Source organism: Neomonachus schauinslandi, chromosome 8 (genome assembly GCF_002201575.2).
Source record: "Neomonachus schauinslandi chromosome 8, ASM220157v2, whole genome shotgun sequence".
Lineage (NCBI taxonomy): Eukaryota > Metazoa > Chordata > Mammalia > Carnivora > Phocidae > Neomonachus > Neomonachus schauinslandi.
The window spans coordinates 54,808,928-54,827,630 of record NC_058410.1 but is presented as its reverse complement, the minus strand read 5'-3'; the positions used below and the strand labels follow the sequence as shown (position 1 = coordinate 54,827,630).

General features: G+C 38.4%; 1 pseudogene; it reads left to right on the top strand.

Moving 5' to 3' along the window:
- The first annotated feature begins 17,093 nt into the window (after positions 1-17,093).
- Positions 17,094-17,950, top strand: LOC110583426 (annotated as a pseudogene).
- Positions 17,951-18,703: the final 753 nt, after the last annotated feature.

The window sequence follows — 18,703 nt, the reverse complement described above, 5'->3', positions numbered from 1 at the left end:
CATTTAAAATCATTGCTTGGCCAATAAGAGGCAGGAGAAAATTTGTTTTTACATGAGTCATGATGTTTTAAATCAAAGCAGTGGCAAAATTTTCACACGTGAATGTAATATTGGGTGGGAAGAAAGAACAAAATCTTTATCTTAACATAGAATCTGTTTAAATGCTTCTCTTTAGTGCTATAGGATTTTTCATAATAGGATTTTTTCCTAATACAAGAATCGCCACCTAGCCTTGCAGAGGGTGCGTAGCATTTCTTGGATTGAGTACATTCAAGGGATAGCTCAATAATGCTACAAGCTTTCTTTTTTTTTCCCTCAAGGGAAACTATAATTATTCTAAAATAGAGTTACTACTGTCAAATAAGTGTTATTACCAGTGGACACCCAGAATACTAGAACTGTGTTTCTTTAGGACTTTGTTCTTACTTCTGTCACAGCAGTGACCATGTTGCATTGCCATCTGTCTGCTTGGTGTCACCCCCACTGGACCTTGAGCTGTGAGCTGGAGTTTACCTACCTCTGTATTCCCAGTGCCTGTCACCTAATGGACACTCAGTAAATATCAGCTATATGAGTGAATGAATAAAAGGATGATTACAAAGGAGCCAAACTTTGCGGTATACATTTACAGCATTAGGTGCACAAACCAGTCTTACCGAGGCAGAAACCATGTGTCAGCTCCCCCCGCCTCTCCTCTCCTTTCCTTCCCTCTCCTCCTGCTTGGTGTGATGGAAGGAGGCAGACTTGAAAATCAGTCAGATCTGAGTTGGCATCCCAGTTCTCCCACTGACTAGTTATGGGAATTTGGACAAATTACCACATGACAGGTCAGATTCCTTGGTAAACAGACTCGTCCCTGCATAGACATCCAACAAAGCGACAGCTGTGTGTCCAGAATTTTACAATCAGAAAATCCAAAAATCCAAAAATGGCTCTTTTAATTTCCACATACATGTATATTGTTTTAGCTTCAGTGACAAAATTTACGGTTGGGGCGGGGGGTGGAAGTTTCTCAAAACGTCTTCATCTTGGGCGCCTGGGTGGCTCAGTTGGTTAAGTGACTGCCTTCGGCTCAGGTCATGATCCCGGAGTCCCGGGATCGAGTCCCGCATCGGGCTCCCTGCTCAGCAGGGAGTCTGCTTCTCCCTCTGACCCTCCCCCCTCTCATGCTCGCTCTATCTCATTCTCTCTCTCAAATAAATAAATAAAATCTTAAAAAAAAAAAAAAAAAGTCTTCATCTTGCCCTGAGACTGGCATTCCTCAGGTCCAGTGAATAGAACAGGCCTGTCCTTGCCTTCATGGTGCTTTCTGCCCAGCAGGGAAGCAGGCTTTAAACAAATAATTCCATAGATATTTATTTGTGGTTGTGTTAAGTGTTGGGAAGGAAAAGAATGACATATTGTACAAGAGGAATCCAGATAAATTGGGGGTGGGGAGGTAGGAGGCTTTTCTGTGGAAGTCACATTTTAGTATATATGCTGCCGAAGAGAGCACTGGAAGTCACATTTAAACTATGAACTGAACCTTGAGTTGGAGTTGGGGGTGGTATGCAGACTCAGCAAGGAATAAACTGGAGAACGAGGGAGATGGGTGGGGGAGCTGGGAAAGAAGAGTGCTCCAAGCTTAAGGCACTTAAGGATCCAGAAAGGGTCTGGGCTTCAGCAATTCTTCATCAATAAAATGAATATAATCCCCATAGAAGGTACTCGGTTTATGTTTGATGGATGAATGAATTTTTGGAACCCCTCCTTCTGTTAGCTACACTTCATACTTCCTACACATACTCTCACCTATCCCCTAAAATGCCAAAGTGAACTACCTGGCAAGCTCCAAGCACCCAAGGAACTCGGGTTCTGGTTTGCCAGTGTTCAAATGGCCACTTTGTCTTTCGTCTAAGCTCTTCTGAATCACTCTTCAAACCACAAGGCACTTGACAGCATTTGTGTTGTAAATAAGATTCTACCTTTCACCTGCCCATTGGCCCTAGCTGATCCACGTTTGCTGGTGTGTGTTGCACCTCTGTGACTGGTGAGGTCACCAGTTCGCTGGCTGGTATAGCCACTGTTGTCCTTATGAAATTACAGCTGGTGTCTGCTTTTGTTTTGCTTTTAATAAAGCCTACAGCCTAGAGGTCTTTTTCAAAGCTTCACATTTTTTTCCCCCTGGCTTGAAGGAAACTAAATGAAAGGGGTACTTCCCTTTTATTTAAAGAATCATTAGAGATAAGTGGACTCAACCAAATGAGGAAAATAAAACCTGAAGACCTGTTCCAGCAGTCACGTCTTCATTCCCTGGTGCTTTCATGAGAACCCCTGTGGCTCACGTATTTATGGTAACGCTATCATAAAACGTGATCTTTATTACAACTAGACATATCAAGTTTCAGCTCAGGGGCAAGTTTACTTCCACACCCCCCTCCCCCGAACTCCATTTGCAAACTGGTCCTTTTGGAAAACCATTCAAATATTAAAACAACTGGGACAAAATGGGCAGCTTGCATCCATTCTTCTATTGTAGTCACTTCAGTACCGCTAAGAAAAAAAAAAAAAGAAAGTCTGGCAGAGAATTTGCTCAACTCATCACAAGTTTTTCTCATCACTTCTGTAATTTTGAAAATGAAGTTGCCAAGATATTTAAAGGTTTATGAATTGTTTGAATTCTTACAAGTTTCACACATTCTCTTCATGTCATCAGAAAGACTTCACACATCCCTATTACTATGGATGACCAACTAATCGTGCACATTCGTAAGCTGTCAGTTTTTCTACATGTCTAAAATTTCTTAAATCTAATTTAATCAATCCAATCTCCGGCGGGGGCGGGGGCGGGGGCGGGAGGGAGTAGCATTTTATATTGAAGGGCAAACAAATTAAATAGCAAATCTGGAAAATGCGGCAGCCAGAGCATATTGTTCATTCAACCCATAGTGACTGAGTGTAAACAATGTGCATGCCTCTAGAGAAGAATACAAAAAATAAATAAATAAATAAATAACATATTATTCCTACTTTCGGGAACTTATAATTTAACTGAAGAGATAGCTTGTACAATGCTACATAGCATCATGACACTTAATTTTGTCTGCTGAGGACAGCCAGTTAGCAGAGGCACGTGTTTTTCTGGTCCTGCCCATCATAACACATAAGGTGCACTGAGACGGTTGTCCTGTTGCCAGCTTCCCAGCTAGCCCGATTGGTACGATACCTCCCAGCTTTGGAGATCATTCAGACTTACTTGCCTTGCATGTTTCAACAGCTCTGGCCATGAGGTGCTGCTGATAATGAGCAGATTCCAGCCCCTCCTTCTCCTCCTCATCAAGTAACCTTTATAGAACACCACAAGGAGCAGTAATGGAGGCTATCCAGACTCAAAGGGGCTGAAGGAGTAAATGAAAAGCCCCAGATCAGTCATCTAAAGGTGTTTCATGTCAGTGACTATGCTCAGGAAGTGGAAGCACAAGTAGGCGTCCGAGATATTTTGAAACCCTCTGGGGAAACAGCAAGGTGTTATGGCCTGATCTCAACCCTAAAAGAACCCTTGCTGCTTTCAAATTCTATGCTTCTACTCTATCTCAACATACCCCTAAAATCCTACCCACAAAAAACATTTTCACCCAGCCTAGAAACTGATTCCTGCCAGTTAGATCCTCTTATTATGTAATAGCATCTACTTCACCTAGAGAGAAAATTACAAAGACGTTGAAAAATGAATGAAGAAAGCAAAAATGACCTTAGGAAACTGGTAGAGAAGAGTGTTCATTACAGCGCATTTTTCAAACTGTGCTGAGATCCTTCAGTAGGGGGTAAAATCAATTTGGTGAAACCAAATACTTAAAAAAAAGTAAACTAAAATGGAATAGGGCAGGAGAGAAGAATCAAAGGATACCTCATAAGAGTAAGTATTATTTTATAAAACTTCTGTTTCAGTTGTGTGTATGTATGTGTATATGTGACAAATCATGGTGTCTTACTCTGGGTAATGGTGAAAAACAGTTGAAAACCACTGTATCATACCATTGTTTCAAGATCTTCATCAAGCTAAATTCCTCAGAAACCACTGGTATGACATTGGGACCTGCTCCACGGTCATATCCCAACTTTTAGGCATGGCAGTGACTCCAGGATGCCATTTCTTCCATGAGTGGAATAAGAGAACACACTTAGACAAAGAAACACCAAATCCCAGCTAATACTCCCAGCCAGATCATGCCGCAATACTCTGGACATTTGTTTTTTGCTTCCTTTGGAGGGAGGCATTTATGTGTATACTCACTGAAGAGGCTTTGTACTGAATCTTGGCTTTCTGATACTATTATAACAATATGGACTGAGCACTTAACCATGTGCTCTATATGCATTATCTCATTTAATTTTTCACATCAACCCTATAAGGACGGTACTACCATTGTCCTCATTTTCAGATGGCAAAATAAAGATTCAGAAAGTCAAGTAATTTACCCAAGGTCTACATGGTGGTGGAGCCAATACTGCAATCCATGTGTGTCTGAGACAACACTGTCATCATTCATGGTAGTGTTTACAGGCCATTCACTATTTGATTACTAGGCCAGTTGATCTTGTTTCTTTCCTTACTTGTTTCTTTCCTTACTAGGCCAATTGGTCATAAAAACAAACATTAACTGATGTCTTCTTTATCTTTTACTGCCATTTTAAAATTCGTTCACTAAATTTGCACTTTCAAGGCAACTGGAAATTTTCAATAAACAAAGAATCAACAGAGAATAGTAAGTCATTGATGGATAGACTTCACTAAAGTACTTCACAGTGATCACCCATCTGTAGGCTCTACTCTTCAGAATACAACCCATCTGACATGATTGGAAGAAATAATTTGGCCGGTGAGCCCAAACAAAAAGTTTTTAAGTTCTGTTATTTTATTACTCCTCTGCATTAATTGCTTAGATAGGTAAGTCTATAGCACATTTATTAAGAATAATCATTCCTCTAGACCTAAAGTCAGTAATTATGGCTCTCTCTTTTAAATTTCCCTCTATACCTTGAATCTTATGCTTTATTATTTATTCCTCCTAGTTTTCCCTCATTTTAAAAAGATGGCTTCACACTCTGATTTTGTTTTGTAGGTATTTAGAGATCTGGTTTACTTTAAAACAATGAAGCAGACAGAATCCCCTGAGGCCAACTCATTGAGAACTGGGAGGTCCTAGTGGCACAATTAAACTGGCAACAAATCAATAGAAACAGAAGAGAAGAGAAAAGAAAACAATAATTAAAACATTCTGTCAAAAAATAGAACGGTAATTAAAAGATGCAAACCATTGTTTTGTCCCACTAATTACATTTTAATTTTCAATAGATTGCTGAAGACCATGAAAAGACTTCGCCATTTACAATATTCTGGTGTTCCTCGCTAGGCTGATAACACTATGACTATGTCACAACTGAATGGAAGGTATTTTCACCAAAAGAGGATGAGGCAAAGAGTAAAATGTTGCCCTGCCTGTTATATAATGTGAATAAACCTTTTATATGGTCATGCTGGTATGGTCCACCATGAATCATGGTACATGTGCTTATATGTGCACATAAGATGACGTATGATGATGAGGATGAGAACTACTCTATTGAGTACCCTGTCACAGGCACTTTGCTAAGTACTTAACATGTATTACCTGATTTAATTCAATAACAATATTAATGCATAGGTAATTGTACTATTCCCCTATTTTATAGTTGAGGAAACTAAAACTTAGAAGTTACAAATAAATCCTGTCTATGATCACACAGCTAATAACTGGAAGAACTAGGATTTGAATCCACTCAGACTCCAGAGCCTGTTTTCTGAACCAGTATCATTCAACTAGAACTTTCCAAACTCATGACAAGGCCAGCCGAAAGAGCTACAAGTTTGCTGTTCTTCATTAATCATTGCTAGGCTCATGTAAGTGATTGTGAGTTTTCATTTCATGGGTGCTCTGATTTCCAAACTGTTAAAAATGCTAGGGAGAAAAGAAGTATGCTTTGTAACTCTTCCAAGGAGTTTTGCTGCAAAGGGAAGAAGAAATGAGCCCTAATTAGAAGGAAAAGTATGGCCAAGAGAAAGTTTAAAATTGCAAGACAGAACAGCATGCATGTTTGCTGATAGAATGATTCAATGGAAGGGGAATGATGCAAGAGAAAAAAATGAAGAATTTCTACAGTGATATCCTTTGGGTCAGAGGAAATGGGAACTAGAGCAAAAATGGGGGCATTGGATTTGAGGGGAACATGGTGAATTTGATGACAGTGACAGGCAAAGGACTGAGTATATGGTGTAGATGGTGAGTATATGAATAGATACGGTGAAGGGAGCCTGTAGAAATTCTTTCATGATTGAGAAATTTGAAAAATTGGAAGAATCAGAAAATCTCCATGAGTGATTAATATTTTTAAAAAATCAACTTCAAAATGCATTCTAAATGTATTTTCAGGTGAAATGACATGTCGTACTGCTTTAAAATATTCCCGAAAAAATTTAAAAGTGCATCTCAGAGTTAATGAAATATGGTAATAATAATACCAACTGACATTTATTGAGTGCTCACCATGAGTCACTGTATTAAATGCTTTACAACTGAGCATAATTCCTGGTTCTCTTGATTCCATTTCCATTTGTGCCTATTCTCTGAGGAGGTTAAGAGGGACTCATTTTGGTCTTTCCTATTCTATCATGTAAACACTTCACTCCTAGACCCACAAGGCTGAAACCCCTTGGCAGTCGGTTCACTGGAAACTCCCAGTGTGAAGTGAGATACTGAAGATTGTTTCCCTGTCTACAGAGGTGCTGCTGTCATGGGCTGACAACAAGGCTTGTACTGAAAACATTCAAGTCTTTCTAACTTGTTCATTTCTTTAACTTTCAATCCTTCTACTTTCTTGTTTCACTTTTCTTCTCTGAGGTTAAAGAGACACTGACATGGGGGCAGGGAACACAGAGGCACATTCTGGGGCAACTATATTGATGAATCTCTATCTATATACAGGCAGCATGATGATGTTATTGAAATATTAATTAGGGTTTTGGAGTTTTTTTCCTGGTATTTTCTTTTACATCCTCACCCCTGAGTCTTCTCATTTAGTCACCTCAGTTGGCTCACATCCACTGTTTAAAGAAGAGATGTGAGCACAAAATGAAGAGGAAAGGGGATTCCACTTCTTGGTTATTGAGTTGCAGAAGTAGAGATCTTCAGGGGGCAAAGGGTGGATCCTTAGCACAGAAACAGTTTGAGATGAAGCCTTGAGAGGAAGAACAAGTTTTCCAGTAGGCATGAAACTAGAAATGACTTGTGAAGGGAAGTGTGTAGCTAGTAAACCAGGAAAGGAGAGGGCTTACTGAAGGGGGATGAAGAAACAAATGTCAGGATAGCTGTGTATTGGCTGCCATAACAAATTACCACAAACTGGGTGGCTTAAACAACAGGAATGTATTGTCTCACACTTCTGGAGGCTAGAAGTCAGAAATCAGGATGTCAACAGGATTGGTTCCTTCTAAGTGCTGTGAGGGAGGATCTGTTTTAGGCCTTTCTCTTTGGCTTGTCAATGGCTGTCTTTTCTCTCCCTTTACATGGTCTTCCCTCTACATTGTCTCTATGTCCAAATTTCCCCTTTTTATAAGGTTACCAGTCATATTGGATTAGAGCCTACCCTAAAGACCTCACTTGAACTTGATTACTTTTGTAAGACACCATCTTTACCGATAGGGTAAAGACTTAAAGACCTGAGGTACGGAGGTTTAGGACTTCAATGAGAGGGGAGGGGTTGGTATGTGACACAATTCAATCCATAACAAGCTGGAATTTGAGACTTTTCATGAAAGGACCCTATGGATGTTTACTCACCACAATCACACCCAGCTTCCCCAAGAAGCTTTCCATCACTAGAGCCCTGGAGCTACCTGGAGCTGAGGCAGCCTACACACACCACTAGATTCCTTTCACCTACTCCCTAGCCACAGGATCTGTCACTCTTATCATCATCTGGTGACAATTTCTCTTTGTCCAGTGAGACAGTTGTGCACCAGAAAGAATCACATCCATTTGTGCTCTCACACTTGGGCTGCCTCATCCAACTTACCTACAGAGAGAATCCTCTTATATTGATCCACCACAGATGCAGCTTCAGGTCAACAGGGCCCTCATTATATAGCAGCACATGGCAGTGTGCTTGGAGAGTCCTTCTATCACTACCATGGTGGAACTACAGAGCACTAGCTAACAAGGCCATCAGAAGTGGGGCAGTGCTAAAATCTACTCCCGGAATATGAATATGCAAAAGATAGATATTTTTGTTACATACATCTTCACCTTTAAGGGTTTTCTCTTTATGGTTTTGTGCCTAGATTTAATAGTTAGGGGTTAAATAAAAAGTCTGAATGTCTTCCTTCTAATTCCTAACTTGACTCCATATTTTCAATGCACTTATTAAGTGAAATATGGTTTGAAAACAGTACCAAACACAAAGATGGAATTACCAAAAACACAGGTCTGCTTTCTAATTTTATAGAGAGAAATCTCATTAATCATCACACATCATATAAAATAATAAATGTCCTGTAATAACATGTAATAGCATATAATGACAAGTAATATTCGGTGTTATGGTTTTCTCCATGATTTCTAAGGTCATGGCTGAAAAATTCAAAAGGAAGTTTAAGTGTAATTTGCTTCCCCTCTTTCAATAATATTATTAGACACACTTTCAACACAAATTTTGTGAGTTCTGCAAATTAAACCAAATTTAGCCCCTAGTTCAAACCAAGTTAATACAAGTCTTAAAGGGCAGGAAGTGAGTAAAGAAAGTATCTGAAATCAGTTGAATTTAAGAATCACTTCATCACTGCAGTGATGATTCTGATGTATCAATTTCTACCTGGGAGGGAGCTTCAGTAGCCTTGTTAACTATTGTCAGAGGCATCAGTGCTACTGTAGCCAAAAAGACTTATAATATGCTTTGCATCCTTAAATGGCATAGTCAAATACTAGGGACATTATAATTATTGCCTTGTACTAAAGTAGCTGTGTCACCATAATTCAATAGAGATGAAAATACGAGAGAAGACTCAAAAAAATAAAATTTAAATTATTACGGAATTGTAGTGGTTTCCAAATTAAGATATATTTTTAAAAATTAGAAATCTTCAATTTTGCAGATAAAGCCAAAGAGTTGATATGATTAAAGTCCCTAAAATAATAAATGTGACCGTTCTGGAAAATGGAACTTATGTCCTCCCCCAATACTGACCACATCCAAAAGGAGTGTCATTCCCAGTTACTAATATTATGTTGATTATAAGACATACTCTGAAAATATCTCTTGGGTCCCTAAATATAGTCATTCTTTATTTTCATTTTTCCTTTGTACAATTAAAGATGGTGGTTGGGTATAGTCATCCGATCCTATGTTTCCTACACAGCCAGGCTGGTTTCATTTTCCTGAGACGTAGCTATCTACGTTCTCATTTGCCAGTTTTTCTCTAGCTATCCTAGAACTCTATAACCCTAGGATATTTCCTTTCGGGATGGAGAACTCCCCTTCAATCACATAGAAATTTTCTCAAACTTTCTTCCCTCCCTTTGTACCATTGCCTTGTATAAAGATTAAATTCCTCCTTATTCATTCCACCTTCCTTCTTCCTTTCTTGACAAACTTCTTGAAAGAATTATTTATATAGATCACACCACCAATTTCATTTTTTGACCTCATCCAGACCCTAATCCACTGCCAACTGCTTGATTTCTTTAATATTCCCTTGAAATGTTATACATCAAGGTCATTAGTGAGCTAATTACCAAATCTAATACCTATATTCAGATCAGCCCCCTTCTTCTTGAAAGTCTATATGTAAAGGCTTCCTAAGTAAGATTCCTGCCTGAATTTTCAGTTATATTTTTGACTGTTCCCTCATGTTCTATCCTGAATCCTCTTTTCTCCCAGTTCTCTATATTCTCATAAATACCCATCTACCTGCAGTTTACTTTCAAATTTTTATGTCCTACTCCTGCCTTTCTTCTAAGTTTAGAATTATATTTTTTAATTCTTTCACAGTATTTATTATACTGCATTGCAATTGTCTATTTACAGTCTGCAATGTTCAAGATATTCTAATTCCCTGAAATCAGAAACCATGTCTTTCTTTCCCTCCCCCCACTTCCGGTTTTTCTTCCTTCACCATCCAACTGGTCTTCAGAGTAAGTCAGCCTGTGCAGGTAAGTCTTATGAGAAAAGGGACATCTGACCAAACCCTGGAAGTAAGTAATAGAATGAGGTTTATGGATATCTGAGGAAAAGTATTCCAGGCAGAGGGAATAGCCAATGTGAAAGACCTAAGTAATGAATGTGCCTGGTGTGTTCATAGAACACCACAGAAACCATAGAGTAGGCAGGAGATAAAGTCAGAGAGCTAATGGGGGCAAAGTTCATATAGGGCTACACAAGGGCTTCAGATCTTTCTCTGAGTGAAAGTGGGAGCTACTGGGGGTTGTGAAGCATAGAAGTACCATAAACTGATGTGTGTGTTCGTGTGTGTGTGTTTAAATCATTCTGGTGCTACATCAAATATGCTCCACCAAGTTGCTACAACAAGACTGTAGGGAGACAAGAATGGCAGCAAGGAGATTAGTTTGCAGGCCTTTGCAATAAATAGTCTAGGCAAGAAATGATGGTGCTCTCACAGAGATGGTAGTAATGTTAATGACATTAAATGAACAGATTTTGGATTATGTTTTGAAGATAGAGTTAATTGGATTTTTCTGACAGATAACAAGAAAGGAGTCAGGGATGAGACAAAAGTGTTTGGCTAGAGAACTCTAAGGATGGAGTTTCCATTAATTGAGATGGTTTGAAGGAAAGGAATATAATAATCAGATTGTTGTAAGATGTGTCACTACAGAGGCTAGATAAGGGCTGTTTTGAAGGAGCAAGACTGGGGTCAGGTTGTGACAAATTATCAGGCTGTTGCAGTAGTCTAGGAAAGAATAATTAGAACCTGCCCCAGAGCAAGGAGAGCTGAGATCAGATGATAGGACAGATTCAAGAAATACTTGAGAGAAGACTATTTTTTATATTTATAGATAACCATAGTGAAAGAGAGTCATGTTGAAGGATATAAGCTTGAAATTTTAATTTCAAAAAAATAAAAACAAATGTCTAGCTCAATATAACTTGTAAATTCTGTCTGCATGAGAATTCAGTGACACATATCCTTTTTTGTAATAATAGTTAAATATTATGCTGGATTAGAACCATTTTGCTTGGTTAGTTTTTTTTTTTTTTCTTTTTAAGAATTTCCAACATATATTTGCTGAAAAATTATCCCCCAAGGAGGATGATAAAAGGAAAAATTGTAATTAAAGTGACAGCAATCATCATCAAATATTCATTGAGAATCCAAAGTATTTCAAAATAGTGAGTTATGAACTCCAGGGAGAATAATAAAATGCATTTTGCCTCTACTTTTTAAAGTAAACTGGGTGACAGGCATTAAGGAGGGCAAGTGATGTGATGAACACTGGGTGTTATATGCAACTGATGAATTACTGAACTCTACATCTGAAAATAATTGATGTACTGTATGGTGGCTGATTGAATTTAAATTAAAAAAAACTTTTCATTCAAATATAATATCCATAAAGATAAGTACATAAATCTTAAATATACATCTCAATGAATTTTTACAGTGTGAATATATCAATGTAACCAGGTAAAGAAACAGAACATGACCAGCTCCCAAAACTCCCTCTTGTTCCCTTCTGGTCGTTCTAATCACCCAGGTAGTCAGTCTCCTGAGCTTTGTCAGTTTTCAAGCTTTATGTTAATGAAATAATACAAATAGTACTCTTGGTATCTGCTGGGTATATACTGAGAGTAAAATTCCTAGGTTATAAGTTATGTGTCTATTCAACTTTGATCAATACTGCCAAACAATTTTCCAAAGTGTTTGTTACATTTCCTTTATTTTTTCTGTTTAAATGTTTAGAAAATACTCTGTTCTAGAACAGATTTTGACCTTTTCAGGAAATAATTTAAGCATACACCAAAAATTTTATTATTGCAAGCTGTGTATCAGGGTAAATTACAAAAGATCTGACTACGTAAGGAAACTATTTTAGAAATTTAGTTCACATAAGACATAGTAAGGGAAATCAAAAAGTTAAGGAAAAGATAAATAATGTGCAGTAATAATGATAATAGCTAAGTTTGTTTTGAGCAGCTAATGGCTCCCCACATGAAGGAGATAAGAAGTTCCTACAGAAGAGGGATACAGCTTCTTTCCCCCAAATGCCCCAGCCTGGGTGTCCTTGTGTCTCACTGAGCCAAAGTCTAGCCATTCTGAAGGCTGGAGTGGGGTCAATTACCAATTGGTTATGTTTTATATGCTATTTACTGCTGTATTCTCAGCTCTCAACACAATATCTGGCACAGAGTAGGTGCTGAGTATATATTTGCCAAATGAATACATAAATGAATTATTAATAGAAGTAACCAGTGGGAAAAACATCTGATTGGGAAAGATGAGCCTAAAGATTTATGCTACTGACCTAATCACACCGTAAAACTGTATTCTGTCTCTTTGTTCTTTAGTTAAATGTGTGACCTAGAATCAGCTAGGTCATCCTGCCCTTCAGGCTTCAAATGAGTTGGCTCAAACCACCATCACCTATGTCCTGGGAAAGCCAGTGTTTACACAAATCCCTCCTGGGAATCTTGGAGGAATTTCCATTTTTGTTCATCGCTGATGGTTTAATACTCTCAAACCCATTGGATTAGTTTATCGTGTGAATCATCTTGCCATATTCTGTATGCTCTCCTTATCCTATACTGTGTGGTCTTATACTGGAAACCAACCTGATTCCTTTTTATCTTCAAAGTACCACCAATGCAGTATGGTATGTGCAGCAAGTTTTAAATAAAACTTGGAATAGTAGAGGGAGCTTACACCCTTGAACCACAGATAACTTAAAATTGACTAGTGGACCGACTTGTTTTAAAATGTCTCAGACTTACTGACACCAGGAATCTCACTAGTTACTATTTCTCAGTAAATACTTTTCGCCAGGAGTTCCAATCTTCTGACAAATTGCTCAGTCTTCCTTTCCTTGGCCCATCTCCTCCCCTTCTCTTCTTTCAAATGCCTGTTAACTTTATATGCAAAAAGTTTTATTTTTCTGGATTGATGTATTCTAAAGCTCTCCACCTCCCACCTTCCATTCTTTCCACCCTAGCATCTATCTGTCATACAATAGCCAGAGCAATCTTCTTCAAGTGTAAATCCCCTGCTCCAAACCCCCCAATAACCTCCCTCTCACTTGAATGAAAACACAAACTCCTCGCCAGCACTACCAAATCTTACATGTTCTGGCCACCGTTGCATCTCACAGTTCATTGCCTTCTACTCTCCTTCTTCCTCACTATGCTCCACCTGCCCTGGTTTGCTTGTTATTCCTTAAGCACATTAAGTTCATTCTGCTCTAGGGCTGTTATCCTTGATGTTTCCTTCTGCTTAGATCTTTACAGTTCTGTCTCTTCCATCATCCAAGAATGAGTTGGCTCAAACCACTGCTCAGATATCACCTCCTCAAAGAGGCCTTCACTGAATTACCTATAAAAGTAGCAACCTCCTTTCCCCGTTTTCTCTATAGCTCTTACCACCATTTGCAACCATTTTTTAAATTAATTAATTTATTTGTATGCATGTATGTATATCTCTCCCGACCAGAACCAATGTGCCACGAGGATAGAGAATTTCCTGCCTTTTTTACTTGTGTATCTCAGGACCTAAAAATGTATACATAAACATTCCCTATGTATTTTCTGAATGAAGGAATGAATGAGGGAAAGAATACTTTGTCACTCTCTCCTTACTGAACTTATACTTTGGACTTCAGTTTCTATATCTGAAGACACCAATTAATATGATTAGCTAATAACAACAAAAGTACAAAGAACAAAGGTGGAGACACTATGCTTCCTGACTTTAGACTACATTATGAAGGTATAATAATCACAACAGTATGGTACTGGCACAAAAACAGACACATAGATCAATAGAACAGAACAGAGAGGCCAGAAATAAACTCGCACTTATATGGTCAATTACTTTATGCAAAGGAGGCAAGAATATACAATGATGAAGAGACAGTCTCTTCAATAAATAATGCTGGGAAAACTGGACAGCCACATGCAAAAGAATGAAATTGGACCACTGTCTTATACCAAACACAAAAATTAACTCAATATGGATTAAAGACTTGAACAGAAGACCTGCAACCAGAAAACTTCAAGAGGAAAACATAGGCAGTAAGCTCCTTGACACCAAAAGCAAAGAAAACAAAAGCAAAAATAAATATGTGGAACTACCTCAAACTAAAAGGCTTCTGCACATCAAAGGAAACCATCCACAAAATGAAAAGGCAACCTACTGAATGGGAGAAAATATTTGCAAATCATATACCAGATAAGCAGTATTTAAAATATATAAGGAACTCATATAACTCAATAGCAAAATAAACAAACAAAAAACTGATTAAAAAATGGGCAGAGGATCTGAAAAGACATTTTCCAAAGAAGACGTACAGGTGGTCAACAGCAGGTACATGAAAAGGTGCTCGACATCACTAATCATCAGGGAAATGCAAATCAAAACCACAATGAGACATCATCTCATACATTAGAATAGCTATTATCAAAAAGGTAAGAGGGGTGCCTGGGTGGCTTGGTCGGTTAAGAGTCTGCCTTTGGCTCAGGTCATGATCTCAAGGTCCTGGGATCGAACCCCACATCAGGCTCCCTGCTCTGTGGGAGTCTGCTTCTTCCTCTCCCTCTGCCCCTCCCTAGCCCTGCTCCCCCTTGTGCGCACGCGTGCGCTCTCTCTCTCTCTCTCTGCGCTCTCTGTCACAAATAAAAAAATAAAATCTTTTTTTTTTTTTTTAAAGGTAAGAGATAACAAGTGTTAGTGATGATGTAGAGAAAAGGAAACCCATGTGCACTGTTGGTGGGAATGTAAATTGGTGCAGCTACTATGGAAAACACTATGGCATTTCCTCAAAAAATTAAAAATAGAACTACCATATGATCCAGCAATTCCACTTGTGGGTATTTATCCAAAGGAAATGAAATCACTAACTTATATGGAAGCAACTTAAGTGTCCTTCGATAGATGGATTAAAAAGTGTGTGCTATTATATATATTTACAATGAAATGTTATCAGCCATTAAGAAAAGAAGAAAATCTGTCCTTTCTGACAAGTGCATGAACATTGAGGGCATTATGGTAAGGCAGACAAAGACAAATATCATGTAATCTCATTTATATGTGGAATCTAAAAACAAAACAAAACAAACAAAAAACTGAGTTCATAGATACAGAAAACATATTGGTGCTTGGGGTGAGGTAGGGGTTCAAGGTGGGTGAAATGGGTGAAGGTACTGAAAAGGTACAAACTTTCAGTTATAAAATAAGTAAGTCATGGGGATATAATGTACAACATGGTGACTGCAGTTAATAATACTGTATTGTATATTTGGAGGTGGCTAAGAGAGCAGATCTTTAAAGTTCTTATCAAAAGAAAAACAAATTTGTCGGGGCACCTGGGTGGCTCAGTTGGTTAAGCAACTGCCTTCGGCTCAGGTCATGATCCCAGGGTCCTGGGATCAAGCCCTGCATCGGGATCCCTGCTCAGCAGGAAGCCTGCTTCTCCCTCTCCCACTCTCCCTGCTTGTGTTCCCTTTCTCATTGTCTCTCTCTCTGTCAAATAAATAAATAAAATCTTAAAAAAAAAAAAAAGAGAAAAACAAATTTGTAACTATGCAGGATGTTGGATGTTAACCAGATTTATTGTGGTTATTATTTTGCAATGTATATAAATATTAAATCATTATGTTATACACCTTAAGCTTCTACAATGTTATATGTCAATTACATCTCAATTTAAAAGAAAAAGACCTTAGAGAATTTTACTAGAGGAGCTGTTCTACAAAAATGAAGAAAGTTTTTCAGGCCAAAGGAAATTATGTCAGATGATAATTTGGATCTACACAGATGAATGAAGAGCTCTGCAAATGAAAATACATGAACAGAAAATACTTTCTTAGTTTTAAACTTCTTCAACAGATAACTGATGAACTAAAGCAAAATAATAACAATGAATTTTCAAGTTTATAGGACAGTTGACCCTTGAACAACACAGGTTTGAAGTGTGCAGGTCCACTTCTATAGAGATTTTTTTTGATAAATACAGTAGAGTCCTGTAAATGTATTTTCTCTTCCTTATGATTTTCTTAATAACTTTTTCTTTTCTCTAGCTTATTTTATTGTAAAAATACAATATATAACACACTCAGCATACAATCTACGTGTTAATTGATTATTTACATTATCAATAAGGCTTCCGGTTAACAGCAGGCTTCAGTAGTTACGTTTGGGGGGAGTAAAAATTATACATGAATTTTGGACTATGCAGAGGGTCAGTGCCCCTAATCCTTGCACTGTTAAAGGGTCAGCTATATATGAAAATTGAAATGTATGAGAACAATAACATAGAGGTAGGTAAATGGAAGCATTCTGTTATGAGCTTTATACTATATGGGCATTGAAGCTAGACAGTAATAATTTTAAAATGTATGTTATAAACTCTGGAGTAACCACTAAGATAGTAAAACGAAGAGGTATAGCTAACAAGCCAGTAGTGGAGGTAAAATGGAATTTAAATAAAAATGGAATTAACCTAAAAGAAGTCAGTCAAAAAAAAAAAAGAACAAAAAGCAGATGGGAAAATAGAAAATAAATAGTGATATGTTGAATTTAAATCCAGTAATATTGCTAATTACATTAAATATCACGATCTAGACAAACTTAAAAGGCAGTGATTGCAGGTAAGATAAAAAAGCAAGACTCAATTATATGCCATCTACAAGGCACAAAAATATTAAGAAATAGATAATATTAAAGTTAATGGATGGGAAAAGATACACTATAAAAACACTAATCAAACCAAAACTGGACTTTCCGTGCTACCCAGAGAGAGGTCCATACAACATTGTTCTTCATCCCTGTCGTAACTCAAAGAGAAACTTCCACAATGTCCGGAGCCCTTGATGTCCTAGAAATGAGGGAGGAGGATGTCCTCAAATTCTTTGCAGCAGGAACCTACTTATGTGGTACCAACCTTGACTGCCAAGTGATGGTATCTACATCATAAATCTGAAGAGAACCCGGGAGAACCTTCCGCTGACAGTTTGTGCCAGTATTGCCACTGAAAACCCAGCTGATGTCAGCGTCATATCCTCCAGGAATACTGGCCAGCGAGGTGTGCTGAAGTTTGCGGCTCCTGGAGCCACTCCTATTGCTGGTTGCTTCACTCCTGGAACCTTCACTAACCCAGATCCAGGCAGCCTTCTGGGAGCCAAGACTTCTGGTGATTACTGGTCCCAGGGTGGACCACCAGCCTCTCACAGAGGCATCTTATGTTAAACTGCCTACCGTTGCTCTGGGTGACACAGACTCTCCTGTGCACTATGTGGACATCGTTATCCCTTGCAACAACAAGGGAGCTCATTCAGTAGGTCTGATGTGGTGGATGCTGGCCCAGGAAGTTCTGTGCATGTGTGGCCCCATTTCCCATGAACACCCATGGGAGGTCATGGCTGATCTCTACTTCTACAGAGATCCTGAAGAGATTACAAAGTAAGAGCAGGCCAATGCTGAAAGGCTATGACCAAGGAGGAGTTTCAAGACGAATGGACAGCTCCAGCTCCTGAGTTCACTGCTACTCCACCTGAAGTCGCAGACTGGTCTGAAGGCACGCAGGTGCCCTCGGTGCCTATTCAGCAGTTCCCTACTGAAGACTGGAGCACTCAGCCTGCCACTAAAGACTGGCCTGCAGCTCCCACTGCTCAGGCCACTGAATGCTTAGGAACAACCACGGAGTGGTCTTAAGTTGCTCTTTCACAAAGGCAAACAAAATGGAAAGAAGACAGGACGCCTGGGTGGCTCAGTCGGTTAAGCGACTGCCTTCGGCTCAGGTTATGATCCTGGAGTCCCGGGATCGAGTCCTGCATCGGGCTCCCTGCTCGGCAGGGAGTCTGCTTCTCCCTCTGACCCTCTTCCCTCTCGTGCTCTCTGTCTCTCATTCTCTCTCTCTCAAATAAATAAATAAATAAATAAATAAATCTTAAAAAAAAAAAAATGGAAAGAAGGTTTACAGAAAATAAACAGTTTCAAAAAAGAAAGAAAGAAAGAAATCTAGCTAGCTAGCTAGAGCGGCCATATTAATATACTAAAAAGTAGATTTTAGAGCAAGGAATAGTACCAGGGATGAAGAAGGTAATTTCACAATGAGGGGTAAATCTATCTAGAGGACTTAATAATACTAAATGTATATGCACTTAATAAGACAGCTTCAAGATACTAAATACTGAAACAATATAATACATATGAAACAAAACTGATATAACTGAGGGGAGAAATTTTAAAAATCCACAATTATAGTTGGAGAGTTCAACAGCTCTCTTTCAGTAGTTGAGAGAACAAGTATACAGAAAACAATAAAAATATAAAAGATGTGAATAACTACCAAAATTTTGACCTAATTAACATTTATAAAACACTCTACCTAACAAGAGTAGGATACATATTCTTTTCAAGTGCACATGGAATATTTACCAAGAAAGGACATATTCTGAATCAGAA